We start from the raw sequence: 20,282 nt of genomic DNA, 5'->3' as shown, positions 1-20,282 counted from the left end.
GATTCCAGCCCTCATGAAGATGGCAGTCTTATAGAGAACATAGATAGACTTAAAAGTCAGTTTATCACAAGTAGACAAAGGTTGTAATTTCAAATGAACTCTTCTAATGAACTTATTGATATCAGGTGGGCATTCTTTGAGGTTGCATAGTCCCTACTGTTGATATGCAATGCTTCTAAGACCTTTTATTCTTTTTCTTATTCTGAGAAGAGACCAAAGAATACACACAAAAACACATCAGAGACAATACTTAGAAAACAATTTTAATGAAGAAGCTGACATAAGTTTGGCTAAAGTAGTAAGAAAATGAAAGCAACTAATTATGAAAAATGATACTGAAAAGTATCTTAAATGATACTTTCAGTTCAGTTCAGTTCAGTTCAGTCGCTCAGTCATGTCCAGCTGTTTGCGACCCCATGAATCGCAGCACGCCGGGCCTCCCTGTCCATCACCAACTCCTGGAGTTCACTCAGACTCATGTGCATCAAGTCAGTGATGCCATCCAGCCATCTCATCCTCTGTCATCCCCTTCTCCTCCTGCCCCCAATCCCTCCCAGCATCAGAGTCTTTTCCAATGAGTCAAGTCTTCGCATGAGGTGGCCAAAGTATTGGAGTTTCAGCCTCAGCCTCAGTCCTTCCAGTGAACACCCAGGACTGGTCTCCTTTAGGATGGACTAAAAGGCACCTTATCTGACTCCTAGGAAACCTGTATGCAGGTCAAGAAGCAACAATTAGAAATGAACATGAAACAATGGACTGGTTCAATTGTTGCTTGAACAATTGGTAAAGGAGTACATCAAGGCTGTTTATTGTCACCCTGCTTATTTAACTTATATGGAGAGTGCATCATGCAAAATACTGGGCTGGATGAAGCACAAGCTGGAATCAAGATTGCCAGGAGAAATATCAATAACCTCAGATATGCGGATGACTCCACATTATGGCAGGAAGCAAAGAGGTAAAGAGCCTCTTAATGAAGATGAAAGAGCAGAGTGAAAAAGCTGGCTTAAAACTCAACGTTCAAAAAACTGACATCCAATCCCAAGACTTCATGGCAAGTAGATGGGGAAGCAATGGAAACAGTGACAGACTGTTTTCTTGGGCTCCAAAATCACTGCAGATGGTGACTGCAGCTGTAACATTAAAAGACACTTGCTCCTTGGAAGAAAAGCTATGACAAACCTAGACAACATAATAAAAAGCAGAGACACTACTTTGCTACAAAGATCCATCTAGTGAAAGCTATGGTTTTCCCAGTAGTCATGTATGGATGTGAGAGTTGGACCATAAGGAAAGTTGAGCACCAAAGAATTGATGCTTTTGAACTGTGGTGTTGGAGAAGACTCTTGAGAATCCCTTGGTCTGCAAGGAGATCCAACCAGTCCATCCTAAAGGAAATCAACCCTGAATATTCATTGGAAGGACTGATACTGAAGCTGAAGTTCCAATACTTTGGCCACATGATGTGAAGAGCCTGATTCGCTGAAAAAGACCCTGATCTGAGAAAGAAAGAAGGTAAGAGCAGAGGAATGACAGAGGATGAGATGGTTGTATGGCATCACTGACTTGATGGGCATGAGATTGAGGAAGCTCCAGACGATGGTGAAGGACAGGGAAGCCTGGTGTGCTGCGGTTCATGGGGTCACAAAGAGCCAGATGTGACTGAGCGACAACAACGACAACATGGAAAATGAACTTTCAATAAAGTTTTCATAATATTCAGTTTCTTCCAGTGCCGCTGTATGATAATCACAAATGCAAAGAAGGGGCCAAATTCTGATGCCCTGTAATTGTACCTAAAGAGCTGGTACACATTTGCCTTTTACAACTCTGCAGGTAGTACACAGAAGAGGATATGCTTTTGCCTTATCAAAGTAAATAATAAAGTTCACAGCTATATTTACACAGGTTGAGTTTTCAGCCTGTGAATTCCTGTGAAGAATGTTAAATCTCTGCTGCTACTGCTGCTGCTAAGTCGCTTTAGTTGTGTCCGATTCTGTGCGACCCCATAGATGGCAGCCCACCAGGCTCCCCAGTCCCTGGGATTCTCCAGGCGAGAACACTGGAGTGGGTTTCCATTTCCTTCTCCAATGCATGAAAGTGAAAAGTGAAAGTGAAGTCACTCAGTCGTGTCCGACTCTTAGCAACCCCATGGACTGCAGCCTACCAGGCTCCTCTGTCCATGGGATTCTCCATGCAAGAGTACTGGAGTGGGGTGCCATTGCTTTCTCCTGTTAAATCTTTAATAGGTATTTAATATACATTTCAGTTGATTTTTCTACCAACTGTAATTGTAGTAATTATTTTATTTATATGTGGGAAAGGTGTGTCACCTAAGAAAAAGCTAACAGATTTTTTGTCAGTTTTTTCTTTATGTTAAAATTCTTTCCATTTCTAATGGCTTTTATGTTCCTACTGCTCTATCTTATGTTTTTTGGGTTTTTTTTTTTAAGTTATTGTCCCTCACATCTACTTACTTTTTTCTTGCCTTTAAATCCTTTTTCTTTTCTTTTTCTCTACCCAAAATGTCCATTCCTGGGCTTTTAGTCAAATCATCTCTCTATTTTGCTGCAGACATTGGCTGGCCAACACAAAAGAACTAATTTGTAGTAAGCCCCTTCTCCTAAATGCCATGAATTATACTATCAGTTGCTTTCATATATACAATCTTATTCAATTACCATTAAAAACTCTGCATGTTAGACAAAAGCCACCCCATTTTAAATAAGATGAGACTGAGTATTTAGGGAGAATATGTAAGTTCCCCTAGGATCCACACTTAGTAAGCTGGAATTCAAATCCTAAACTTCTTATTGGAAATGGTTGCTGTTATTATAATTCCATTGCATCTCCTAGATATTGTACCTCCAGCCTCCCTAGTATTGCTTTTGCAGTTTGCCATTGATTGAACAAAATTTATAATAAAAGAGTGCCTATAGCTTCAAGTCTTCCATGTGGCAGATAGACTTGGAATGTAGAGAAGACAACAGTAGGGGTAGCTGTTACCTATCTAATTTTACAGTCTCTCTTGATTGAAAACTGCTGCTCCAAACCTTATATTTACACATCTGACCAATATTTATGGAGTGTTTTATTGTGTGTCAGGCACTAAACCAGACCCTGGGTATAGAGTGCTGAACAAAATAATGTGGCCTCTCTAGCATGTACAACCTAGTGAGGGAGAGGGAATAAACAGCTAAACCAGTAACCACATGGATAATTCAAACTGCAGTGGATTCCAGAAAGAATAAAATAATAGTTGGGTCTGTCTCAGGAACAGTAGTCAGATCCAGTCTCTCTGAGACCGAGAAGAACTACACAATTGGTTAGGAACTGCAGAGCTCTTTCAGGGACCTGTGTGTGTCAAATTCTAGCCTACCAGCTATCTGCTGAAGAGGGAGATAAAGATCAACCTGTCCACCTTGGGATCAAACCAATCAGGCTTTGTGATCTGTTATTAAATTTGAAACTCAGATTCTGATAATTTAGTTTTGTACTGATTAAGAGGAAAAACAGGAAAGAAGAGTCAAAGAAAGAAGGTGCAAGATCAGGCCTTTAAAGATTGAAAAATATTTTGTTTAGAGATGTAGCTCTTTAATTTTTCAATGCATTGTGAATTATTTAATCATTAGGAATAGATGTAACACAATTCATTCAGTATTCCTATACCCAATATTTAACCCAAATACCCAATATTTAACCCATGTGTGTGTTAGTCACTCAGTCATGTCCAACTCTTTGTGAACTCATGGACTGTAGCCCGCCAGGCTCCTCTGTCCACAGAATTCTCCAGGCAAGAATACTAGAGTGGGTAGCCATTCCCTTCTCCAGGGATCTTCCTGACCCAGGGACTGAACTCAGGTCTCCTGCAGTGCAGGTAGATTCTTTACTGTTTGAGCCACAAGGCAAGCCCCATTTAACCCACAGCTACTATTAGTTCATTTGGTTCTGTACTAGGAACTAATGACATAATGGTGAATAAGACAAAACCTGTGTTTCCTATTTTACAGTCTTGTGTGAAAGACAGTTACAATGTGTGATGATTATTATGACAAGTTTAAACACAGGACATCAGATTCTCGAGGAGGTAACACCTAAATTAAGACCCCAGGAATGTGTACAAGCTGGCCAGTAGAATTATCACATTCCATAAAAATAAATCTTTTCCGTAATCATAGCTTCAAGTTGAGAATATTTTGAAAATATTATTTTTAACATTTTTCTAAGCTTTAATTTTGTTAATTTTCTTTGCTAACCCTTAAACTTTAATGTACAAAGTTAAGTTTTAAAAGTCATCTATTAAACAACTATTTTCTATTTAATAAATTCCAAAGTGTGACTTACAGGATAGAATTATTAATATTAAGTATATTGTGGATCAGGGTCCTATGGAGAGTCCAGATTCATCATGTTTATACATAAAATTTGATATTAAATTGTTTCAAGTGGTAGCCAATAATAATAGAAATTTTACGTACAGAATTATTGTGTAGGCTTAGCTTTTATTACACTCTGTAGCTTTATTAGAGCAAGTGTGACCTGAAGTCTAGACAGACCAACTATGCCTTTGGATTAACGGGTGTTTATCATATGATTTCCTTTTCCTTCCTTATTGCCTTTTATCTGTTTCCCATTCACAGAGCTGATAAATAGATAACTTTTGCTTCTCTTTATTCTCCTTTCTGATAGGGCTAAATCTAACTTAGTAATTTATAAAAATAAGCATAAATAACAAGTTTTTCAAATCTGCTTTTAAAATTATATTCCTCTTAATCGTCATAAACTTTCAGTTCAGGTAAACTCCAGAATTCAGGACACCTCAATGTAAAAAAATAAGCTGGCTTTATTGGTTATTAAAACATTTTATAATATAATAATGATTGAGCACCCAGATCAATTGTAGGTCTGGAAGAAGTGAATACATATTAAATAAAATAAAAGTATTTTAGATTACATAGTATCTTTTCTTAAAATAGGCCAAATTTAAAATGTAAAACACTATATATTCCTAAGAATGCTCATTCAGTCATGGGGGAAATATTTTTTAGTTTAAATTTAGGCTCAGAGCTCTTTTATGGAGCCATTTCTCCTGCAGACCCAGCTGAGACTCTTTTCAGTGCCTTAAGTGAATTACTGTTGTTGTTGTTCAGTTGCTAAGTCGTGTCAGACGCTTTGGGACTCCATGAACTGTATCACACCAGGCTTCCGTGTCCTTCACTATCTCCTGGAGTTCGCCTAAACTGATGTCCATTGAGTCAGTGATGCTATCCAACCGTCTCATTCTCTGTCGTCCCCTTCTCCTCCTGCTCTTAATCTTACCCAGCATCAAGTTCTTTCCCAATGAGTCGGTTCTTCATATCAGGTAGCCAAAGTATTGGAGCTTCAGCTTCAGTGTCAGTCCTTCCAATGAATATTCAGTGTTTATTTCCTTTAGGATTGACTGATTTGATCTCGGAACTCTCAAGAGTCTTCTCCAGCACCACAGTAAGTGAATTAGGTATTTGATTTATTAATGGCTCAAGAGGTAACATTAAACACCCCCTCTTCCATCACTAGCCAGGCCCATCCAGTATGAAGGGAAGATAAACTTTTAGTCAACATAGCACAAAGTTAGACCTATTCAGTTCCCACTGGGGAACACAGCTAAGCCAACCTAGAAGTAGAAAGAACTTAAAAAATAAATCCTCTATAGTATATCTCCATCACGAATGGTACTGATAGTAACTTCACCCTCATAAAACCCAAACAATTCTAGGGATTATGTAAACTGCAATGGATTCTAAAGACACCGTGTAACAGTTCTTTGTGCTGTCCTCCAGATCAAATCAGAAGGTCTAAAACCTCAGTATGTATTAATTTTTGTATTTGAAGCCCTGAGAGCAAAGCCAGTTGTAATATTTTTTACTTCTATTTGCAAAACCTTGTGTTATATGTGAACTCAGGTCATTTGCAGAGTCTCTTTAGAATACCTAAAAAAGTGATACTGTTCGTGTGTGACTTTTAGGGAGCCTACAACACCTGATCCTGATTCCAGCTGAATAATTATGTTTACCTTTGCCCTTATAGTTCCATTTCCTGATTGTTTCAGTTAAGTGTAGACAGTGGTCCTTCATTTTTCATTCAGAAAAATGGGCACATATTACTGCCTTCCTTTTGTGTACTCAAATGAGTGCTTTAAAATGCTGGTTAGAGTCGCACATTGTAGCTATTAATATTGTCCGAGTGTTTACTGATTCAGAAATGTTCTGTGAACGTCCAGCACATGACTGGCTCCTAGATGAGCTGTAGAATAGAAAGTGGTATATTGAGCAAGCTATCTTTGTAACGCCTTACTTCTTCTTTAGCTTAAAGGTACAAACATCCTCTCCTTTCCTCCTGCAACCAGGACAATACTAATAGCTTCTGTTCAGCAATGTTTGCTTTCATACTGTGCTATCGCATATAATGTGTGCTTAGTCACTCAGTCATGTCCAACTCTTTGGGACCCCATGGACTGTAGCCCACCAGGCTCCTTTGTCCATGGGGATTCTCCAGGCAAGAAAACTGGAGTGGGTTGCCATGCAGGGGATCTTCCCAACCCAGGTATTGAACCCAGGTCTCCCGCATTGCAGATGGATTCATTACCATCTGAGCCACCCAGGGAAGCCCAAGAATAGTGGAGTGGGTAGCCTATCCCTTCTCCAGGGGATCTTCTGGACCCAGGAATCGAAACAGGGTCTTCTGCATTGCAGGTGGATTCTTTACAGACTGAGCTTCCAGGGATACATAGGCACAATCTTATAGGTTAGGTAACATGATCATCATTTTTGTTGTTGTTTAGTCACTAAGTCATGTCCGACTCTTTTGCGACCCCATGGGTTGTAGCCTGCCAGATTCCCCTGTCTATGGGATTTCCCAGGCAGGAATACTGGAGTGGGAACTCCTGAATACTAAATACTGAAGTGGCAACTTCCTTCTCCAGTGGGTCTTCCCGACCCAGGGATTGATCTCACATCTCCTGCATTGGCAGGTGTATTCTTTACCACTGCACCGTCAGGAGAGCCTGATCATCATTTTACAGACAGGGAAAACGTAACTCATTTAAGATCATACAATTGAAAAGAGGGATCTAGAACTCAATTCTAGGTGTCTCTGGTAGCAAAAACTAATCAGCTATCCACCATCCTGCCTCATATAACTCTGCTGTTGTCCCAGACCCACAAGTCCTTGATCCCATAAATAGCTTCTCTTGCTGTGTGGCACAGCCTCACACAGGCTAACCCCATTCACTGAACCAGAGGGTGATCGTGTGGCATTAGCTTCTGAGAGGCAAATGCCCACTATGGTTACAGGTCATAAGGATACTGTGTGCTGCATTCTTTTATCTGCACAGCCAAGTGCTTCACATCCCTCACCACCACCCACCTTGGCTAGGGATTCCCTCAGCCCTGGTCTGTCCAGCCTTGCCTTTTCTTTCCCTGGAGGTGATTGTACAGCATTGTCTTTGGCAAAGTTAGAAAGTAACTCACTTATTTACTTCGGATGACAATAAATAACTATATCTTCTTAATAATTGTGTATATGTTTTCTGTAGCTTTAGATAATCAGAGATAGTCTTACACATCTGATATCTGAGACTGAATCAATTTTCTTTCATACTGGTCTCCTAAAATATAATTCTATTAACAAAAATTAGACTCAATTCAGTTCAGTCCAGTCACTCAGTCATGTCCGACTCTTTGCGACCCCATGAATCGCAGCACGCCAGGCCTCCCTGTCCATCACCACTCCCAGAATTCACTCAGACTCACATCCATAGAATCAGTGATGCTATCCAGCAAGCTCATCCTCTATCATCCCCTTCTCCTCCTGCCCCCAATCCCTCCCAGCATCAGAGTCTTTTCCAATGAGTCAACTCTTCGCATGAGGTGGCCAAAGTACTGGAGTTTCAGCTTTAGCACCATTCCTTCCAAAGAAATCCCAGGGCTGGTCTCCTTCAGAATGGACTGGTTGGATCTCCTTGCAGTCCAAGGGACTCTCAAGAGTCTTCTCCAGCACCACAGTTCAAAAGCATCAATTCTTTGGTGCTCAGCCTTCTTCACAGTCCAACTCTCACATCCATACATGACCACAGGAAAAACCATAGCCTTGACTAGATGGACCTTAGTAGGCAAAGTAATGTCTCTGCTTTTGAATATGCTATCTAGGTTGGTCATAACTTTTCTTCCAAGGAGTAAGCGTCTTTTAATTTCATGGCTGCAGTCACCATCTGCAGTGATTTTGGAGACCAAAAAAATAAAGTCTGAAGGATAAAAAATACACACTTATAGTAATTTACTAGGGCATTTTATAAGTGATACACATTCATGTACTTAAGACTTATTGAGTGTTATGTAAATATCAGTTTTTGCTCAGTCATACAAAAAAGTCAACCTGATATGTTTTCTCAAAGTGTGCCAGATCTGTCACAAGTTTCGTAAACTGTATGTATTGTGTTTATGTCTCTATCTGAGCTGTAGTAAATATTTTAAATTTTGTTTTGTTTTTTTTTGTTGTTGTTTTTTAAAGACTATTATTTTGGATCAGTTTTGGATTCACAGTAAAATTAATAGGAACACATTAATTTTTTAAATATAAATTTTTTTTATTTTAATTGGAGGCTAAATCTTTACAATATTGTATTGGTTGTGCCATACATCAACATGAATCTGCCATGGGTGTACCCGTGTTCCCCATCCTGAACCCCCCTCGCACCTCCCTCCCCATACCATCCCTCTGGGTCATCCCAGTACACCAGCCCCGAGCATCCTGTATCATGCATCAAACCTGGAAATAGAACTGCCATACGACCCAGCAATCCCCCTGCTGGGCATACACACCAAGGAAACCAGAATTGAAAGAGACATGTATACCCCAGTGTTCATCGCAGCACTATTTATAATAGCCAGGACATGGAAGCAACCTAGATGTCCGTCAGCAGACAAATGGATAAGAAAGCTGGGGTACATATACACAATGGAGTATTACTTAGCCATCAAAAAGAATGCATTTGAATCAGTTCTAATGAGGTGGATGAAACTGGAGCCGATTATACAGAGTGAAGTAAGTCAGAAAGAAAAACACCAGTACAGTATACTAATGCATATACATGGAATTTAGAAAGATGGTAACAATAACTCTGTATGAGAGACAGCAAAAGAATCGCATTAATTTTAAAAGTACTTTTAAATTGTTAGTTCTATGAGGGTAAGGTGTTTTCTAATTTATCTTTTATAGTATAATGCTGAACAGTACTTTCATGCAATAGATGCTCACTAAATATTGTTGACTTATTAAATAAGTTTGTAATAAGTTGAACAGATTTGTAGTCCTAAATTGTTCTTGCCATCATTTCACTCTGCATAATTAAGGAAGTTTTACTAAGATGATTAAAAAATGTGTTATCAAATTACTGGTTTATATTCTAAAGCAATGGAATAGAAGAGACCCTGGCTGTACCCCTATGAGGAACCAGGGAGGATGTGTTTTTCACTGTAGGTATTCTTAGTGGATTTCATGTGTGACTGAGTTAATTTATTTCACATACGAAGGTTAGATTTATCATTTCCATATGGCACTCTAAAACTTTTTTCCTTTACCCTTCTCTGACAACTAATGTTTTTCTTATTATAAAAATAATGTTTATTGTAGTGATTAACTATGTATGAAAGTAAAAAGAAAAAATTAAAATCATGAATAATCTTATTATCCAAATATAATCATTTAATTTTTTGTGTTCTTATTTTTTCTCTCAGCCACACAAATTCTATTATGTCCATACAATTGGTACTCTGTATGTTTATAACATACTTTAGAATATTTCTTTATATGGATGTGCTATACATTATTTTTCTACTGTTGAAAATTTAGCTTAGCTAGGTTAGTTTTAGTTTTTTGCCAACATAAATCTCTGTTGATGCTCAGTTATGTAAGGTAGAGGTTTAGAATTAAAATTACTGTAGAATTAAAGATTCTGAGTTTTAAATTCTTAATCATATTACTTAATAGTTTTCCAGAAAAATTTTAGCAATTCCTACTCCCCTCAGAAGTGTATGAAGAGGTGTTTCACTGTCATCATAAAAATTGATTATTGTTTTCACACTTTTAAGCAAGTTTTATCAACTAGACTTAATGACTTTAATATGTTTCTGTCATCAACTATGTTTAGAAGTATAGAGATTAAATATTTTAGTTTGCTTTCAGAGAGATTACGAAATATGTTTAAGGGTCACAGTAGTTCAGAGGCTGCATTTTGCAATACAGTTTCCACCTTCATGCAGATATTTTTTTGGTCTAATTGTACACTCTGCATACTTTGTTTAAGCTGACTTCTTTACCAATACCTACTTCGATGGCAGTTTTTTCACTGTGTTGCATTGAGGCATCATATCTAATGTGGCTTTAGCATTTCCTCTTACAGAAATCTCATTTCTATTTGCTGTTGTAACTTTAAGTTAATGAACATAGAGCTTATTTTTATTTATTTATGCATTTCTGTGGACTGCTCTACAAAAGCACATTTCTTCCTCACCAGTCCAAACTGAGTGTTGATGAATCTGAGTAGCAGTCATATTTCTATTAGGAAGGCACTAGTCATGGAAGAATACCAAAGAAAAAAATCATTTTTAAGTGTTTATTTCATCCTCTGGTAAAAATATTTTCATTTTAGAGACCATGGTGAGTCTTAGTCCTTTGCTGGTACTTGTTTTTGATCACATTGCTCCAGGAAGCTGTGTGTGCATATACTCACACATATGAATTTAAGGTGAACTGAAATATCCTATGGGGAAAATTCAGATATAAAATGGCCTACTTGTTTAAGGACTACAATCTTTTCTACTTGTCTGCAGAAATTGTCTCAGCATAAATACTGGCTCCACTTCAAAAATTATTTTTACTTACAAAATATATTTGTTTTACATTTCAGAGTACCTGATAAATTACAAGTCTGTCTGTGCCCCATAGCTGCACAGGTATGTATATGAATTACCTATAGTTATGTTAATCTATATATTAGCTGGTAAGTGATTACATTTGGGGGCATTAAAATTGCTTACAGATTTCATAATGTGAAAATGTTAATTTTTGAGTACCTTCAAATATTGACAAGCATCAAAGGATATTACATTTTATATATACCTTGCATTTCACTCTATTGTAAGAATCAAATAAACATTTCTAAGATTTGAGGAAGCAGAATAATTTTAGTTACAAAGCATTCATCTTAGAAACTGTTTTATGGAACTGTTCTATTAAAGTGGCTCCTGATGTGGGATCAGAGACTATTGCAAAACTACTGTTTTTGACACTATTGTTTTAAAACTTTTTTTGTGTTACTTTTGAGTTTGTTTTCTGTGGTGGCTGCTTTAGGTAAGGAGTAGTTGCAGATGTACTTCCTGTCTGCTGCACTGTCTCAAGCACTAGAGTAATGGGAAAAAAAAATGTTTGCACCTGTTTGAAAACCTCAACTGTGTGGTGTTGTGGTTTCTGGGCAACAGGCAGGAATTCTCAAAAGCTTGGTTGCACCTGGTCAATTGTTGTTTGCAGCTGTGTCGTATGATTGAGTACACAGAGAAGCTTGTTAGCAGTTTGCTTGTACTGGTACATATTTTGTGTCTTCCAAGTTTGAAAGATTCTTGCTTGATGTAGTCCTTGAGCTATTACACTGGTTTATTATAAAACTCACTGATTCTAGTTCCCAAATATTTCATCCAAATTCTTTGTTCTCAGTCTCAAATATTATCTTAGCAACTGTTGACTGCCCTAGATAATGTGTATGCTAAGTTCTCCAAATACTTGGGGAGAGTAGATCTCTCAGGATAACTGGGTTGATAATAATTTTTGTCCTCATAGAGACATTTTCTGTTTGGCTCAATTTCACTATGTTGGCAACCCCACGATGTGAGGCTGGATGTAGTTATTGATCCATTTAGCTGAACAGATTTGAAAGCATTTGGCTATTAGTGGACACATGGGGCATATTCAGAAAATTTAAGTGATATTAAGAAAATTCAAGACGATTTCTTGATTTGTGCATGTGTCTCCATTGCAGCTGAGTGGAAGTGAGAGAGAAAATAAGGAAAAATTAGATAATTATCTTTGAAAAGGAACTAAAATCCAGATGTAAAATTTAAGACTGCAGTATCATCCTTTAGCTTTATCAAATCCTGAAACTGAAAGTGAAAGTCGCTCAGTCGTGTCCGACTCTTTGCTACCCCATGGGCTATACAGTCCATGGAATTCTCCAGGCCAGAATACTGGAGTGGGTAGCCTTTCTCTTCTCCAGAGATCTTCCCAACCCAGGGATTGAAGCCAGGTCTCTCGCATTGCAGGCAGATTCTTTACCAGCTGAGCCACAAAAGAAATCCTTTATCAAATCCTAGTCTCTTGATGTTTTTTCCTAAGCATTTCTGTTAGTGATGTTTCTTTTAGGTAACAGCTCTACAAGTTGTCTGACAAGTATCTATATTTTTAACATAGATAAGCTATTATGAACTATATCCCATACTAGTTAGCTAATGTTCTATAAATATAGAAAGTGGCAACTCAATATACAAAGCATTTAATTAAATAATTTATTTGGTAGTACCAAATTCCTGATATTGAAAACTTATTCAACTGACTTGCATTAGTCTTTTAAAAGTGCTTATGAGTTTTTATTGGTATTTAGTAACATAGAATCTTAGAGCTTGTATATCTTCTCCTTTTATTGACCTGTTTAAATCTGTTTTTTTTTTTTAACTACCATAATATGAATTTAATTGACCTTTTTGGGAGTAAGACACATAGGTACTGAGCTAAGTATATGGGTTTCCACAGTCTCTTAGTACAATGCCTTGTACATACTAGGTGGTAAGTACATGTTGAATGAATGCATGTATAAATAGAACATTTCTGAAAGAATAGAGACCTAGAAACTTGTTATTTGCTTTATATTTTGGATGGTCTTCATGTACTTCCTTTAGCTCCCACACTGCGGATGAGATGGAGATGAGACTACTGATAAATTCTTTCCTTAAAATGAGAAATGAATATAAAAGAATTGATACTTAACATAATCAAGAACTACCATAACACTATTTGCAATATACTTTGCATTCATTTTGCTGACTATGAGAAAAGTCTTTACATTATCCCTATTTTACACAGAATGCTGAGGCAGTCAATGACTAAGTCACTAGTCACCTTGAAAATGTTTTCAGCATAGATAAATAAAATTCTGTATTATGTGAGCAATGCTATGGCTTTCCTAAGCAATCATTTTCTCCCCCAAACCCTCCTACCCCAACCCTATCACTATCTCAATGAAAACACAAACTATGCAGGCTTTCTTAGGATCAGGTAGATCAGATCACATTTAAAAATTTGTGTTTTCCTAAACATAAGTAATGGGCCCTGTATTTACTGTACACATGTTTATAATTATGGTTTCTGTTATTCACTGAATTCTAATTGTAAATAAATGAAGAAAAAGCCAAGTAGAAGTAGAGTCAAAGTAGTCTTTGTCGTGACCTGCTTTAGTTAACGCCCCTCTAAAGTTCCATTAAGTATGGCACGAGGCAGTCATATAACAATGGCAGAGGTACCAAAGTGATCCCATTATCTGCATCAAAACATCTTTCTTAGGCATCTCAAATTCTGGTTGATGATATTCATGTGTACTATTAGGTATGGAAGTACATAATCTGTTTCCTCTGGGAACAGCTTTTCTTTCATCTTAGTTTACACCAGTGGGTGAGAGACCAATATCAGGGACATTAGTTTTTTCCAGAAACTTAGTGTGGTAGAATCAACTATGTTCTTTTGTTAGACTAATATTAGAACTGAGAGAGAACCAAAACTATGTATTAGCTAGAATACGAAACCAGATGATAGCAGATGCTTCAGTGACCTGTACTAGGAATTACAGTTTGGAATACTCAGGAGGGAGACATCACTAAACCCTAGGATTCCTGAGCATAACTGCAGATTTCCCCATGATTTCAGGGTTAAAGAAAGAAAAGGTTAAAGGAAGAAAATATTTATTGAGGACATAGCATGTCTAGATATAATTTCTTTCTCTTTCCCCTTCCTTTTATCCTTCCCTCCCTCATTTCCTTCCTTCCTTTTATTCCGCACAATAATTAAATACGTACCATTTGTTAGACACTGAGTTAGGCTAAATAGATAAAACAGGGTCCTTGCTCTCAAAGAGCATACAGAGATATGTCAGCAGAGCTCCTTTTGTCTTCACCACTTATTAGTATAGACCCAGTCAAGGTAACCTAATTTTTTTTGTTTGTTTGTTTGCTTTGTTAATCCTTCGGAAAATTGGAAAAAATAGTAGTATCTACATTATATATTGCTGTGTTGAGTTAGATATAACAACACATGTAAAATTCTTAGTTCAGGGGTTGGTATATAGCAAATGCTGAATAAATCTTAGCCCAACTATTATTATTTCCAACACTATCCCCACCACTACTACAACTTAGATGCTGAAGGAAGATCACCTATTTGCCTGAGAGCAAGTATCTTGGTCTGGACATTGTCACATTGATTGTTCTAAAAGTTCTAATTAATTACCTCTAATTTCTTTTAGAAAAAATTATAAAAATCACATAGGGTTAGAACTTGAAGGGATCTTCAGTCAGTTCCGTCGCTCAGTTGTGTCCGACTCTTTGCGACCCCATGAATCGCAGCACGCCAGGCCTCCCTGTCCATCACCAACTCCCGGAGTTCACTCAGACTCACATCCATCGAATCAGTGATGCTATTCAGCAATCTCATCCTCTGTCGTCCCCTTCTCCTCCTGCCCCCAATCCCTCCCAGCATCAGAGTCTTTTCCAATGAGTCAACTCTTCACATGAGGTGGCCAAAGTACTGGAGTTTCAGCTTTAGCATCATTCCTTCCAAAGAAATCCCAGGGCTGATCTCCTTCAGAATGGACTAGTTGGATCTCCTTGCAGTCCAGGGGACCCTCAAGAGTCTTCTCCAACACCACAGTTCAAAAGCATCAATTCTTTGGTACTCGGCCTTCTTCATATTCCAACTCTCACATCCATACATGACCACAGGAAAAACCATAGCCTTGACTAGACGGACCTTAGTCGGCAAAGTAATGTCTCTGCTTTTGAATATGCTATCTAGGTGGGTCATAACTTTTCTTCCAAGGAGTAAGCATCTTTTAATTTCATGGCTGCAGTCACCATCTGCAGTGATTTTAATAGTTATCTATTTAATGTTTTTGCTTTATCCATGATGAGAAAATAAGCTTAGAAAAGTTCATGTACTTGTCAGGGTTACACAGAATAGTGGGTAGTTCAGTTCAGTTGCTCAGTCATGTCCAACTCTTTGTGACCCCATGGACTGCAGCACACCAGGCTTCCCTGTCCGTCACCAACCCCTAGAGCTTGCTCAGACTCATGTCTATTGAATCCATGATGCCATCCAACCATCTCATCCTCTGTCAACTCCATCTCTTCCTGCCTTCAATCTTTTCCAGCATCAGGGTCTTTTCCAATAAATCAGCTGTTCGCATCAGGTGGCCAAAGTATTGGAGCTTCAGCTTCAGCATCAGTCCTTCCGATGAATTTTCAGGGTTGATTTACTTTAGGATTGACTGGTTTCATCTCCTTGCAGTGAAAGAGACTCTAAAGAGTCTTCTCCAACACCACAGTTCAAAAGCATCAGTTCTTTGGCGCTCAGCTTTCTTTATGGTCCAACTCTCACATCAGAACATGACTACTGGAAAAACCATAGCTTTGACTAGATGGAACTTTGTTGGCAAAGTAATGTCTCTGATTTTAATATGCTCTCTAGGTTGGTCATAGCTTTTCATCCAAGGAGTGACACTCAACTCAAGGAGTGTATACCAATACAGAGTGATTTTTATATTCCAGAGAAATGTTTATATATAGATACATTGTGTTAGTTGCTCTGTAGCATCCGACTCTTTGTGACCCATTAGATTGTAGCCCTCCAGAATTTTCTGTCCATGGAATTCTCCAGGCAAGAATAATACTGGAGTGGGTAGCCATTCCTTTCTCTAGGGAAATCTTCACAACCCAGGGATATAACGCTGAAGAAGCTGAAGTTGAACAGTTCTATGAAGACCTACAAGACCTTTTAGAACTAACACCCAAAAAAGATGTCCTTTTCATTATAGGGGACTGGAATGCAAAAGTAGGAAGTCAAGAAACACCTGGAGTAACAGGCAAATTTGGCCTTGGAATGCAGAATGAAGCAGGGCAAAGGCTAATAGAGTTTTGCCAAGAAAACGCACTGATCATAGCAAACACACTCTTCCAACAACACAAGAGAAGACTCTACACATGGATATCACCAGATGGTCAACACTGAAATCAGATTGATTATATTTTTTGCAGCCAAAGATGGAGAAGCTCTATACAGTCAACAAAAACAAGACCAGGAGCTGACTGTGGCTCAGATCATGAACTCCTTATTACCAAATTCAGACTCAAATTGAAGAAAGTAGGGAAAACCGCTAGACCATTCAGGTATGACCTAAATCAAATCCCTTATGATTATACAGTGGAAGTGAGAAACAGATTTCAGGGCCTAGATCTGCTAGATAGAGTGCCTGATGAACTATGGAATGAGGTTCATGACATTGTACAGGAGACAGGGCTCAAGACCATCCCCATGGAAAAGAAATGCAAAAAAGCAAAATGGCTGTCTGGGGAGGCCTTACAAATAGCTGTGAAAAGAAGAGAAGCGAAAAGCAAAGGAGGAAAGGAAAGATATAAGCATCTGAATGCAGAGTTCCAAAGAATAGCAAGAAGAGATAAGAAAGCCTTCTTCAGCAATCGATGCAAAGAAATAGAGGGAAAGAACAGAATGGGAAAGACTAGAGATCTCTTCAAGAAAATTAGAGATACCAAGGGAACATTTCATGCAAAGATGGGCTTGATAAAGGACAGAAATTTTGTGGACCTAACAGAGGCAGAAGATATTAAGAAGAGGTGGCAAGAATACACAGAAGAACTGTACAAAAAAGATCTTCGTGACCCAGATAATCATGATGGTGTGATCACTCATCTAGAGCCAGACATCCTGGATTGTGAAGTCAAGTGGGCCTTAGAAAGCATCACTGCGAAAAAAGCTAGTGGAAGTGATGGAATTCCAGTGGAGCTATTTCAAATCCTGAAAGATGATGCTGTGAAAGTGCTTCACTCAAAATACCAGCAAATTTGGAAAACTCAGCAGTGGCCACAGGACTGGCAAAGGTCCGTTTTCATTCCAATCCCAAAGAAAGGCAATGCCAAAGAATGCTCAAACTATGGCACAATGCGCTCATCTCACATGCTAGTAAAATAATGCTCAAAATTCTCCAAGCCAGGCTTCAGCAATATGTGAACCGTGAACTTCCAGATGTTCAAGCTGGTTTTAGAAAAGGCAGAGGAACCAGAGATCAAATTGCCAACATCTGCTGGATCATCAAAAAAGCAAGAGAGTTCCAGAAAAACATCTATTTCTGCTTTATTGAGTATGCCAAAGCCTTTGACTGTGTGGATCACAATAAACTATGGAAAATTCTGAGATAGATGGGAATACCAGATCACCAAACCTGCCTCTTGAAAAATCTGTATGCAGGTCAGGAAGCAACAGTTAGAACTGGACATGGAACAACAGACTGCTTCCAAATAGGAAAAGGAGTATGTCAAGGCTGTATATTGTCACCCTGCTTTTTTAACTTATATGCAGAGTACATCATGAGAAACGCTGGGCTGGAAGAAACACAAGCTGGAATCAAGACTGCCAGGAGAAATATCAATAACCTCAGATATGCAGATGATACCACCCTTATGGCAGAAAGTGAAGAGGAGCTTAAAAGCCTCTGGATGAAAGTGAAAGAGGAGAGTGAAAAAGTTGGCTTAAAGCTCAACATTCAGAAAACGAAGATCATGGCATCCGGTCCCATCACTTCATGAGAAATAGATGGGAAAATAGTGGGAACCGTGTCAGACTTTTATCTTTTTGGGCTCTAACATCCCTGCAGATGGTGACTGCAGCCATGAAATTAAAAGACACTTACTCCTTGGAAGAAAAGATATGACCCACCTAGATAGCCTATTCAAAAGCAGAGACATTACTTTGCCTACTAAGGTCCGTCTAGTCAAGGCTATGGTTTTTCCTGTGGTCATGTATGGATGTGAGAGTTGGACTGTGAAGAAGGCTGAGCGCCAAAGAATTGATGCTTTTGAACTGTGGTGTTGGAGAAGACTCTTGAGAGTCCCTTGGACTGCAAGGAGATCCAACCAGTCCATTCTGAAGATCAGCCCTGGGTGTTCTTTTGGAAGGAATGATGCTAAAGCTGAAACTCCAGTACTTTGGACACGTCCTGCGAAGAGTTGACTCATTGGAAAAGAGTTTGATGCTGGGAGGGATTGGGGGCAGGAGGAGAAGGGGACGACAGAGGATGAGATGGCTGAATGGCATCACTGACTCGATGGACGTGAATCTGAGTGAACTCCGGGAGTTGGTGATGGACAGGGAGGCCTGGCGTGCTGCGATTCATTGGGTCTCAAAGAGTCGGACACAACTGAGTGACTGAACTGAACTGAAGTGATATATATGTATGTATATATCTATGTATATATATATATTATTATGTATATTATATTAATATATATATATTTGATAATTCTTTCAACAGTGTTAGGTAGATGCTGTTTTGCCCATTTTACAGGTGGGAAAAAAAAACACCTTACACACAGAAAGAATAAGCAATTTGTCCAAGATCATACTGCCAGTAAATGTTAAATGGTAGTATATGAACTCAAAATTCATTCCTGCCTTTTAAATGTATCAGTTTCCTAACAACTCAGTCAGAAGCCCCCAAAATACTCTGAGCATTTAAGGGATTTTTTTTTCTGCCATTAGGGTTTGTGCCAAAGGACATTTTATCCATCAAAAATGGTGCATTAAGCTATTGTATAAATGTCCAACATTGACTGTCTACCTCTTCACTCCTGAGTTTTTTGCTGACAGTTGTCTTTGAAGGCTGTGTTTTAGCTCTTCTGCACCTGATGAAGCTTTTGGATAGGATGGATTCTGAACATAGACTGCATGGGTTGATTCTGGCCCCGGTTTGTGTGGATGGCATTGAGAGCCAAGTCATGCTCAGAGTCTGCTTCTCAACACATGTGCACTCTGCTTTCCTTGTCTCTCTCTCTCTCCTCTCCTTCATCCTTGTTTTCACTCTTAACAGGTAGTTTATGATTTTTCCCCCTTTTTTACAATATCTATCATGAGTTATTCCTTGAAAATAAGTAAGTGTAAAGAATAACAAAATAAGGAATCTCTCTGCTTATGTGAAAGCCAGTGTTGCCATAGGTATTTATGATAAACTGGTCACAGCCTTGTTGTTACTCATTTACACTGAGGAGCAAGGGGCATTGTGCACCTCATTTTAAGTTTTCTATCTTACCATTGGAACAGTTTGTCTTCACTTTGAAGTCTTAAAGCAGACTTGCTCATGACCCAATTTCACTAATAATTCTCTTAAGTAACCCTTGTACTCATTTATAAGATTTTTTTTCCACCCACTGTCTGTCTAGCCTGGTTTAAAATTTTTATATATGTACTTTTAAAAAATTGATTAGCTGGAGAGCTGCCCATTCCTCTGTGCTGTATAATAAGGATTTAAAAACTGCACACAGAATTCTGTATCGTGTAATTAAAACTGACCCACATTTGGACCTGAGTACACCAGGACTTAGCCAAACTTGCCATGAGCTGAGTTCTGGTGGCAGATGGGAACTAATGAGGACACACTCCACTCCAGAATTTCCCAGCTGCTTGGCCCCTTTTTGTACAAACAAGGTTTGGAGCGAAGTCCAGATCCCAAGAGCATGTTCTGTAAATGCGCTGAACTCAATGATTTGGGAAATGTTATCACAGAATCAGACTGTTTCAAAGTCTCCTTAAGACCTCAGCTACTCTCAGATTTTAAGGATGAAAATTCAAAGGGACCTTTTGTGTTCTCTCTCCAACCAATTTTTAATTTTAAAGTGAATTAAAATCACATTCCCCTTCCCCCACGCCCCTAACTCCAGTCTGTATTCCTGTGCCTGGGGACAGAATGATCACGTTTATCCAAACGTGGAGATTTGCAGGTGGTTGTCTCAGGATAGACAAGGTCTCCTTGCAACCTATAGATCTCTTCAACTGGTTTGATGTCCTGGGACTATTCAGGCAGATGTAATTGAATCAGTTTGAACCAGCTGTAGCTGGCATGTGGTCTCTCAGATTGCTAGCAC

At 38.6% G+C, this 20,282-nt stretch overlaps 1 protein-coding gene across 50 annotated transcripts in view; it reads left to right on the top strand.

The window, feature by feature from the left end:
- The window catches only part of ZBTB20 (zinc finger and BTB domain containing 20), an 863,472-nt gene that overhangs the window by 217,315 nt on the left and 625,875 nt on the right, over positions 1–20,282 (top strand). For all 50 annotated transcript variants that reach the window (XM_060417945.1, XM_060418065.1, XM_060418031.1 and 47 more), the window contains one exon: positions 10,946–10,991. The gene's annotated coding sequence lies outside the window, so the exon portion shown is untranslated. The remainder of the gene's footprint in view (positions 1–10,945; positions 10,992–20,282) is intronic.

The sequence above is a fragment of the Ovis aries genome, chromosome 1 (genome assembly GCF_016772045.2).
Source record: "Ovis aries strain OAR_USU_Benz2616 breed Rambouillet chromosome 1, ARS-UI_Ramb_v3.0, whole genome shotgun sequence".
NCBI classification, from domain to species: Eukaryota; Metazoa; Chordata; class Mammalia; order Artiodactyla; family Bovidae; genus Ovis; species Ovis aries.
The sequence above is the reverse complement of the archived record's forward strand: the minus strand, read 5'-3'. Positions and strand labels throughout refer to the sequence as shown.